Source organism: Nannospalax galili, unplaced genomic scaffold (assembly GCF_000622305.1).
Source record: "Nannospalax galili isolate Female #2095 unplaced genomic scaffold, S.galili_v1.0 scaffold167, whole genome shotgun sequence".
Lineage (NCBI taxonomy): Eukaryota > Metazoa > Chordata > Mammalia > Rodentia > Spalacidae > Nannospalax > Nannospalax galili.
This window is the reverse complement of record NW_008358534.1, coordinates 6,643,674-6,654,371: the sequence shown is the minus strand read 5'-3', so window position 1 is coordinate 6,654,371 and position 10,698 is coordinate 6,643,674.

The following is a 10,698-nucleotide window of genomic DNA, read 5'->3' as shown; positions in this document are numbered from 1 at the left end:
GACCTTTAATAATCAGTACATATATAGTTATAATAATTATTTTTTCATTCCAGTAACTATTTACAAGTGCTTATATACTTTATGAGAAACAAGACAGCACTCTCAGTCTTCTCCAAAAATTTTTTAAAATATTTTATTTATTATTATTTTATGTGTATGAGTGTTATGCCTGCATGTATGTAAGTGCACCCGTGTCATGCAATGCCCATGGAGGACAGAAGAGGCTGTCGGATCCCCTGGAATTGGAGTTACAGACAGTTGTTAGCTGTCATGTGGGTGCTGGGATTTGAACCCGGGTCTTTTGCAAGACCAGTCAGTGTTCTTAACCGCCGACTTATCTCTCCAGCCCCTTCTCCAGAAATTTTTTAAATGTCTTTTCTTTGTCAATGAAATTGGAGCTAAAATGGCCATGTGAAAGTATGTTAGCACTTGACATGAAAAGATGAGATCTGGGGCTGGTGCCAATGTAGGTGGGTGTTGATTCATCAGTGACTCCTGAAAGAGCAACTCATGAGATAATTGCCATCTCATCTGTTGATGAAGAGCCTCTTGCTCATGCTAATGTTTCCTAGGACAGGAGTCCCAGATCCAGTTTTGATAGACCTGTATCTTGGATATAGTTGGAACTCTGTAGCAGGATTACATCATTTGCCAGCACATCCTGGCAGAATTGTCTGCAGCAATCATTTTGCATGTCCATATGTGGAGATGTGAGGTGAAGCTGTGTCTTTAGAATGAATGTGCATGTAACAGCTTTGCTAAAAGCCTTGCCTTGTTATCCCATCTCTGTCTTCTATTATGCATACTGAACTCATGGTAGTACAGGAGGTAATTTCCAGGCTGCCTGGAAGGTCCAATTTGTGCATTAAGGTAATGCTGTTCTGATCTTGTAGCACCAGTTTGTTCTTTTGTGAAACATTTTTGCTCAGAGCCCATAAACCCATACTCGCCATACTGAGCTTATAATAATGGAAGATCACCCTCTCAATATGAAAGAAAAATTCTAAGTCCTTTCAAGATTAGTAGTAACTCCAAAAATGGGAATTACTGGTAAGGTAATGAGAGAAGATGATTTGGTATGGTGACATTGCTTCTCAAGATAAAATTGCACTTAAGCAATAAATAATAGCCTTACAGGATAGATGTCAGAATATACCTAGGACATTATGTTCAAATACAGATACTGCATTTAGGAGTGAGAGCAGGAAAGTCACCAAGATGAGGAGAGATGCTGAAACCATGCAACAAAAGAAAGGGTTAAAGTAATTGTATGTCTGGCTAAGGAAAGAGAACACTAAGCTACAGTGTACTGACCCTTTACAAGATGGGAAATGGAAGCTTGGAGTACAATTGTTTTGTTTCACTCCAGAAAAGAGATTGAAAACAAGTAGTCATTGCAAGAAAGCACATTTCAGATCAACAGAACAAATAAACCTTGGAGAAATAAAACTATCCAGTAATAGAATTCATTGACTTGGGAAGCAGAAACTTCTTCAAGATGTTGGAGCTGGCTGAGTCTCTCTCTGGCAAGGATGGATGCTGCAGAACCAATATTTGAATCCTCTGGTTGTGTAATCCTAAATTTATCCCTTTGATACTTTCAATCTTTTTATGATGCTAGCCAAGAGCAAGGAACATAAAAATCATGCCTTCCATTCATTCATCCATCCAAACACCATCCACTAATTTATTCAGCAAATATTCATTGAATGCCTGGCTGCCATACCCCAGATGTTCTGCTAAGCAAAGGAATTAAGTCTCAGCAATGTAGGTTATAGAGATAAACACAGATAACACCAGTATAGGATGATGTATGCAGAAACAGAGAGATGAAGAAGAACCATCAAGATATAGAGAGGTATAGTCCAAAGAAAGCTGATGGAGAAGAAACTCATGACTAAATAGAATCCTAAGGGATGAATTCATTTTTGTCAAAGAGACAAGACAAAGAAGGTTGGAAGATCATAAGACCATTCTAAATGAAGAGGTCAATATAGGCAAAGACATGAAGGTGTAATACTGTCCAGTAAGCCTACAAAAGTTTGAATAACTCACACTGTTGAAGCAATATAAAGTCTTTCGTCATCACAGGTGAAGAGAAGAGATGAGGCAGGAAGTGTAACACTGGATCAGGTCACGAAAGACCACTCCTAGGAGAATGGAGCTTTATAAGATAGAAGCAGGAAGCTGGCTACTGATGTGCCTTAATTCTATACCTACCCTTGACTTTCCCTATACAATTATTGTATCTAAGTTGGAACCAGTCACAGCAAAACAAAACAAAATTGTAGGTCAGTTATTTTCTGCTGTCACAAAGTCAGCTGAATTTTCAGAACTATGTTTCCTGACCTCTGGGTGTAGAATCATTTTGATCCAAATGTAACACAAAAATCTAACATCCAAGGTTTTTTTCATTTATTACAAATTGAAAAATATTATGTAAGTTTTAGAAGCTATTTCAAATGTTTATGAGCAGGAAATGAAATAAGTTTGTAGCTGTACCTGCCTGGAAGGCCTGTCTTCCAATTGATATATGTTGTTTGTAAGTTAAAAAAAATAAATGAAATCATCTTAACCACAAAATAAAACCCTTAAAGATTTTAGCACTTTTGCTCTGATTTTAGAGGAAAACATCTTATCTCTTTAGAGTAATGCATTTCAAATGAGCTTTAATTTTTGTAACACCCTCATAATTGGCTTTATTAATGAGATAGCCAGGAAGATTTGAGAAGAACTCATATTTATGGAGGTTTATCTCATTTGTAACCTGCAATGTTATTATTTTCAAGTATTGTCCTTGAAGATGATGTAAGTGGTTTAAACATCATGCATTCTTGCTCAAATGCAAATGCTACTGTGACAACAGTTTTCTGAACAATACGTTTGTGTTGGCTTCTTAATATTAACCTTCAGTAATTTTATTCTGAATGCACATGAGGTGCTCTGGATCAGAAAGAGACTACTGTTATTCAGGTGTAAAGCAAATAATGATCTCAGTTCCTTATACCTGATTCTCACCCCTGGGTGACACTATGAATGCAGGTCAGATAAAGTATGTATACTGTAGTATAGGTAAGGAATAGAGAAAATAGATTTTTCTCTACATGTAGAAGAAAGACACAGCTACCTCTTCTTTCCCTCTCAAGAGAGAAGCCAAAAGACCCTGAATCCTTACATTGAAAAATATAAATGAATTTTTCTAAGGACCAAATAAATCTCCAGTTTTCATGACTTTAAAATATCTGTAAGATTCCTATGGTGGAAAGGTTGGACAGTGAGAGAGATAAATAATGCTTAGCTAGTTTTAAAAAAAAGAGGGAAACATATTAGTCCAACAACCTACTGCCAAATTATACATACATTATCTCTACATGAGTCCATGTGTATAGCTAAAGGCTACATAACAAGAAACAGTGCCAGACAGGAGATACCTTCCGTTGAGTTGTTGGCCAGGTAGTCCAAGAGACTCCCAAAATTACACAGGCTATTGCCACAGCATGTGATGAACTCCCAGAACTTGAAGGTAAGACCTTAATGCCGAAGACAGAACATATGTCAGACACAGGATTTGGAGAAATAGAGCTGCAACTGACCTGGAAGCCACTTCCTCTGAAGGTGAGCTCTCATAACTTTGGAGAATGCTGTGAAAGTGTCAAGGAAAAACATCAATGAATGATCTAGTACTGGCTTCAAGAGCAAATAACCACATCAATGGCCAGCACAGCATACATCATTGGTGCAGTAGTGGCACTTTTATCTTGGGGACAATCAACAGTTACCTAATTTCACTAAAAGCCAACTCAAAGGGAGGAAACTCAAGTGTGGTACTGTGACATAACCTAATACACATGGCTGGAGTGGTCATAGATCTTAGAGAAAACCCCAAAACTCTCACATTGCTAGGCTAATGAGATTTCTTACTATTTGCAAAATATGTATCCTTATATTTACAGACAAATATCCAAGTCACCACTGATCAAAGCAGTTCAATTTGCAGCAGTCAGAGACTAATACCAAGTACCACAACTAGTCACACACGAATATTGTCTATGAATTGCCCAGGCCTAAGGGACACATCTGCAATGCAACCTCTACACCTAAGGCTCATGGAACATAAAACAGGGATAAAGAAGAGGACATTAATGACCAAGTTCTCCATAACAAAGCTCCCTCATGCAGCAGAGGGCCAGGAACACAAAAGGTCACAAATGGCCAAAGTGTAGACATCAAGAGTCTGCTAAATAATGGTCCTTAAACAGGACCCCTTTATTAAGCTTCATGCACCCACAGTTCAGGGACCATCAAAAGACTGTAACAGCCAGGGAGGAGGTGCTTGACCATATGGAAACAGAGTCTTACAAGCTCCTGGGAACATGTTCATATGATTCTATTGCATAGGTGTCAACACAAACAAGTCCCATGCAAACTCAGGCAGACAGTAACCCAGCATAGAATTGGGAAAATGAACAGCAGACCCCAGTCTTGTCTGGGGGAATGTTGGCAACTGACTGCTGCTAGGTGAAGAAGAGCTGATCTTCCTAAAACAAGGGTCTCTATATAGGCTGACTAGACTCAGCAGATGGACTTGCACTGGGGAACAGTTGGGGGCACAGACAACACAGTGGACAGTAACAGGGATGACAGAGCATATGGGATCCAGTCGGGGTCGGGGCTATGAGAGGGTGCCAGTGAGGATTGGTGTATAAAGATGATAAAGATTGTTTGAAATGTTCTATATGAAATATACACAAAAACAATCAATAAAAAGTATGCTAAAAATATCTGTAAGTTTCCTAGCTTTATCTCCTTGAAACGGAAGCATACAATCCCAAAGTCAGGAAAATTTCCCTGGCGTTTTATCACAAGCTAAATTTGTAAAGCACCTTACCAAACCACCTTACTGAAGCAAGCTTTTAGCCTAAGATCCAAAGTCTCCAGCAAAATTTATCAACAAATATCTAAATTTGTAGATACACAAAAATATTTTCTTTATACCTAGAGTTAGCCTATATAATGAATGTGGTTAGCAAATCTTTGTTTTAAAGATAAATGTTTCTTTATCAAAACCTTTTCCTTATGCAAAATAAAAAAAAACATTGCAGTATGTTCTTATCATGATAAATTTCAATAAAATCCATGTAACAAATTCAAAAAATATTTATCGAGTGCATACTGTGTGCCAGTCCAAGGAGTTATATTAATGCAAGTATACTAACCATTTTACTATTGCCTACATAACTTCCTCTTCAATTAGACACTCCTCTCTAGTGAAAGCAATCCTTGTTCTGCATGCTGTTTCAAATGTTGTAATGCTGCTTGGAAAATTTTTGAGCAAGATGTGGAACATTGCTTTTTGAGGACTATTAACTTCTATCATTTTTCCTTTGTACTTTACCACCCTTCCTTATCATTTATAATAATTTTAACTGCTAATCTTTCAGGCATTCACATATCTTCCTTCACTAAACTCAAGTATATTAATTTGCATTCTAGGCTAACTTAAGTGACTTCTTAGCTTTTAACCAAGGAAATTTTTACTGCAAAATGTTTTCAAGTATAAGACTATTTTGTTTGCCACATTTAAAGGCCTTTTTTACTGCTAAATCCACTGTGGATTAAAAGTCTATGTGCTTTCCACAACTTGCTTCACCTTTAATAAAAGAATAACAGAATTTGCAAGTCAAAGAGAAAGTGACCCTTTTTATTCTGCATTTCTAGGTTAATTCTTAAGATTATATCAGGGCTGGGTAGATAACTCAGTGGTAGAGTACATGCTTAGCATGTATATGCTTTAAGCACTGGAATAAATGACAATTTTAGAAAAGATATTTTAATGAGTGAAAAATAATAATACAATAAAATAATCGCTTACTAGAGTTAAAGAAGTTAGGTGAGCAAACTGAATTCTAAGCACAGGAAATCATAATGAATTATTTGTCTTAACACAATGAATTTAGTACAAAAATAACCTGGAATAATTAGAAATTGCTTATGGGGTGGTTTGTATTAGCTTCTAGTTTATAAAATACATGAGGACACTAAGATCTAACATTATTTCAATATTTTGGATATTTTGTGAATCCGTTTGTACATTTCTGTTATGTTTCAGAGCATGTAAATAAACCACACCTGAAAACAGTAATAACATACCCATTATTTTTTCCCCACATATATGTGACTATGAGTTTGAGCCAGGCAGAGCCAGGTTCGCTACAACTGCCCAGGTGTGTTGAGAACTTGCCTTGGCACTCTTGTAGAGCCCTTTGACAAGATTTGGATACAAGTACTTCTAGGAATTTGAGTTCAACTCTATCCAGTTTTAAGCTGACTACTACAGTAAACAAACAATGACTTCAGTAAACACACACAAATAAGAAGATAGTCTATATAAAACTGATTCAGAAATGTAACCAAAATAACAGTCAGTAAAAGCAAGAACAAAAACAGTAAGAAATCTTTACAAGAATGGATTCTTCATAATTAGACCAAATTATCTTATGGAAAATGTCCACTTTTATTAATTTTTTTAAATAAATAATTTATTGAGGATTTCATGCATGCATATAAGGTGGAGCTATCAAATCCATGCCCACTCCCTCCCCTCCAACTCCTCTCATATCTCCCCATCACTTTTTTCTGCCAGCTTCAAGTACTCTTTCTTTTTGGGGGATGTTTTTCCTGCTCTAACATTCCCCCCTCTGACACAGACCACCCTGGCTTCTTCCATGCTGAACAGGGTCACAGAGTGAGGCAATTCTCTGAAGTGGTAACCCTAAAATTTTTTAAGGATTAGATACAAGCTCCCAAATACTTTTGACATTTTTAACCTTTGGAACAGAGTATGTTGCTAAGAGGCCCAAGGACATTTTGACTTTTAGCCAAGAAACTGGCTACTTTTCTTTGGGGTCTTTTTACCCTAACTGCTTACCTAATTCCTACGTCCTGTTCTTATCACACCATCCTCTGAAGAGGTTACCCAAATTGCCAATAGGGAATAGGGACACAGACTGCTCTGGCTTCTTCCATGCTGAACAGGGACACAGGGTGAGGCAATTAGAGTACTCTTTTAGTGGATCTATCTAAAAGACTCCCAAATTGCATAACTCTTATCTCTAAGGGGAAAAGAAAGTCATTGGATTGTGAATAGGATCTATGAAGGAGAAGTAAAAGGAAGAGTAATTACCATTACAAGTTCTTGACAGGGAACTAGAAAAAAGTCAGAACAGGGCAGTTTTCAAATGTTCATGTGAGAGTCCATTGGAATTTCTTGTGAATGGCTTCCAAAAGCATCCCTCTATTGGGTTCCTCCTCATTTTTCTTTTGTCTGCCAAGGCTGGACTCGAGAGTCCAGCTTTCAGGTATTTTGATAGCAGTTGAAATGGTTAGAATCCATGTCAGTTCCCTCTCAAAGGCTTCTAGATAGGGGGAGAAAACAAATTTGTCCATCATTTTAGAACACTAGTAGGTTGTCTCCCTTAGCTACATGTGGGCACTACGGTATTGCAGACCAAAATTTGAAGTCCTACATTTGAGCAGCACTTTCTGGTTAGGAGCAAAATCATCAATGAGAAATAATTGTCTAAACAAATTTTTATATAAACTTAAGCCTAATGTCTGGGACGTGTAATATGTTGAACTTTTAAAAAAAATATACTGATGATTTTACTCTTTGGTTATACTTTCCTTTTGGGTGTTTAAGACCATACAGTTGGCCCAAAATAAATCAATTTATTTTTACACTTATGGTCATTTGAGGATCTGTTCCTCAGGGGTCACATGGTCTTGGGAGGAGCTCCTGGGTCCTTTTTTTACTAGTTCCATCTATGTGACGATAAGTCAAAGTTCCTGCGTGACCGTGGCTGGCTTCACTTGGAAGCATGAATGAGATATTTCCTCTGAGTTGATACTCCTCTTTGCAGACTTGACACTCGTTCAAGTCCATCTGGTGGGGTCTCCATGTCCCTGAACAAGAGGACAGGTGACTCACCACAGTTACAGGATGAAAATGTCCACTTTAAAAAAAATAGAGGTATGTAAAAACATAAGAAAGTATTGTAATAGGGGAAAGGCGATCAACAAAAATTGGCTTTGAGAGGGTTAAGACCTTGGATTTCCTAGACAAAGACCTTTCTAAAAATTTAACCAAGAGAGTAAATGTCAGCAATGAGTTTGGCATCACAAAATGAAACCCAAATTTTTAGAGTTGAAACAAAAAAAAATCCATTAGAGGAGTCTACAAGCATATTTGAACACTAAAAGAAATATTCAGTGGACATGAAGATATACAACTGAAATTATCAAATCTAAGGAATGATGAGAAAAAACAATCAATAATTAAAATGAATAGAGCCTCAGAGACCCATGGGACAACCTCAGGTATACGATATGGGCATTCCACAGCGATCAATGAGAGAAGAAGCAGAAAGATCAACAGAAAGAATGAGTGAAATTTTCCCAAACTAGTAGAAACAATAATTTACATACGTCAGAAGTTCAATAAATTTAAAGAGATACATACCTTTACAAATGCTGGCCAAAATGTCAAACTATAGAGATCAAGAAGATCTTGAAAGCAGCAAGAGAAAAACAGCTTATCATGTGAAAGGAATCCACAATAATAGCATGAGCTGATTTCTGTTCAGAAGTCATGGAGTCAAAGAGTCAAGGGAGTAACAGTCAAAGTTATAAAAGTGCTATAGAAATTCTATACCGAGAAATAATCCTATAAAAATAAAGAAGAAATTGAAACATTTCCAAGTAAACAAAAACTGATTTATAAAAACAATGGTAGCTCTCTCCAACCTGCAGGCCTCTCTCTCTGGGGTAAGTCTATTCTGCCCTCTGTGCCTTGACTCCCCCAGCCTCACTCACCCTCCCATCTCCCCCGTAGGTCTTTCCTCCTAGCCTGGGTCCTGTCCCATTCCCTGTCTGGGTGGCATGGCAACTCAGTTCCTTCTCAGGTCCCCAGGACCACTGCTTCTGGACCTGGACCCACCCTCACCTCCCTCTGCTTCCCTGGGCCTGCACTAACCTCAGGCCCCTCTCCGACTCCCAGGCCTCTCTCTCCCTGGTAAGCCAATGGAGCCTTCCATTCCTTAATTCCTCCAGCCTCACCACTCCCCCACACCCCACCGGCCTGAGTCCTCTCCCCTTCCTTCTCTTGGTGCCCCAGACACCTGGGGAACCACCACTGCTGCCTGATCCTGTGCATCCAGAGCAACTCAGTTCCTTCTCAGGTCCCCAGGGGCGCTCTGGGCCTGGCCCAGCCCTCACCTCCTTCTGACTCTCTGGGTCGGCACAACCCATCAGCCTCTTTCCGGGATGCTGGGGCTGACCTTTCCTCTTCCTGGTCCTTTGCATCCAGACCAAACCAGCTCCTCAGTGCAGTCCCCAGGGGCGCTTGGGGCCACCTCCTGCCCCCATCTTCCTTTGCATCTCTGGTGGCACGGCCACCAGCTGACCTAGACCAGCATCTTTCCAGAGCCTGGATCCCAGGCCAGTCCAACCACCGAATTCCTGAGGCCAAAATCTATCCTGGAGGGAGCCAGACCTTAGGAGAAAGCCTGCGAGCATCTGATCCTCATCTGACTTGGGCCTCTGTGGGAACTCCTGAAGACAAAAGCAATATGGCCACTCCAATATAAAATCAAAAGAAAAACTGGAAGCTTAGAGGAACCAGCCTTTCATGCCCCAAAAGTAAATAACAAAGACACATAAAGTTCACAAAAAGAAGCAGACCTAAACTTGAAGACTTGAGTCTCACACAAGAATCAGAAACTACAAAAGAAATTCACATGTCAAAATCACAGAGAAAAAATAATAACATGAAAAACCAAAATAACATATCCCCACCAAATACCAATAGTCCTCTAGAGGAGTATAATGAGAACCCCCTAGAGATAATGCAGGACATGGAACTCAAAAGAACAATTATAAACATGATAAAAGAATTCAGTGAATTTAAAGAACACACAAAAAAAGAAATCAAAGACCTGAAGGAAGATAGGGATGAACTTCTGAATGAATTCAGAAAAGAGTTAGAAATATTGAATACTCAGGCGCAATTGAAGAACAAAGTGAAACACTCAGTGTGCTGGATAGCTTTAGTGTCAACTTGACACACCTGGCTTGAGGGAGCCTCAATTGGGGAATTTCCTCTATTGGACTGGCCTGTGACCATGTCTGAAGGGCATCTTCTTAATGAGTGATGTGGGAGGGCCTAGTCCACTATGGGTGGTGCCACCGCTGGGCAGGTGGACCTGTGTTGCATAAGAAAGCAGGCTGAGCAGGGCCTAAGGGAGCAAGCCAGTAAGGTTCCTCTATGGCCTGTGCTCCAGCTCCTGCCTCCAAGTCCCTGTCCTTAGTTCCTACATTGGACTCCCTGACAAACTGCAACCTGGGAGATGTAAGCTGAATAAACCCTTTCCTCCCCAAGTTGGTATTGGTCAGAGCATTTTGTCACAGCAATGAAGAACAAACTAAGACACTCAGTAAGCCAATTAGAAATGACAAGAGAAAGCCTCACCAATAGGATGAATGAAATGGAAAGAAGAGTATTGAGACTGGAAGATAAAGTGGACAAAATAGACCACTCAAGCAAAGAATATGAAAAATTTAACAAATATCAAGAATGGAATATGCAGGAATTGTGTGACACCATAAAAAGACCAAACTTACAAATCATAGGCATACAGGAAA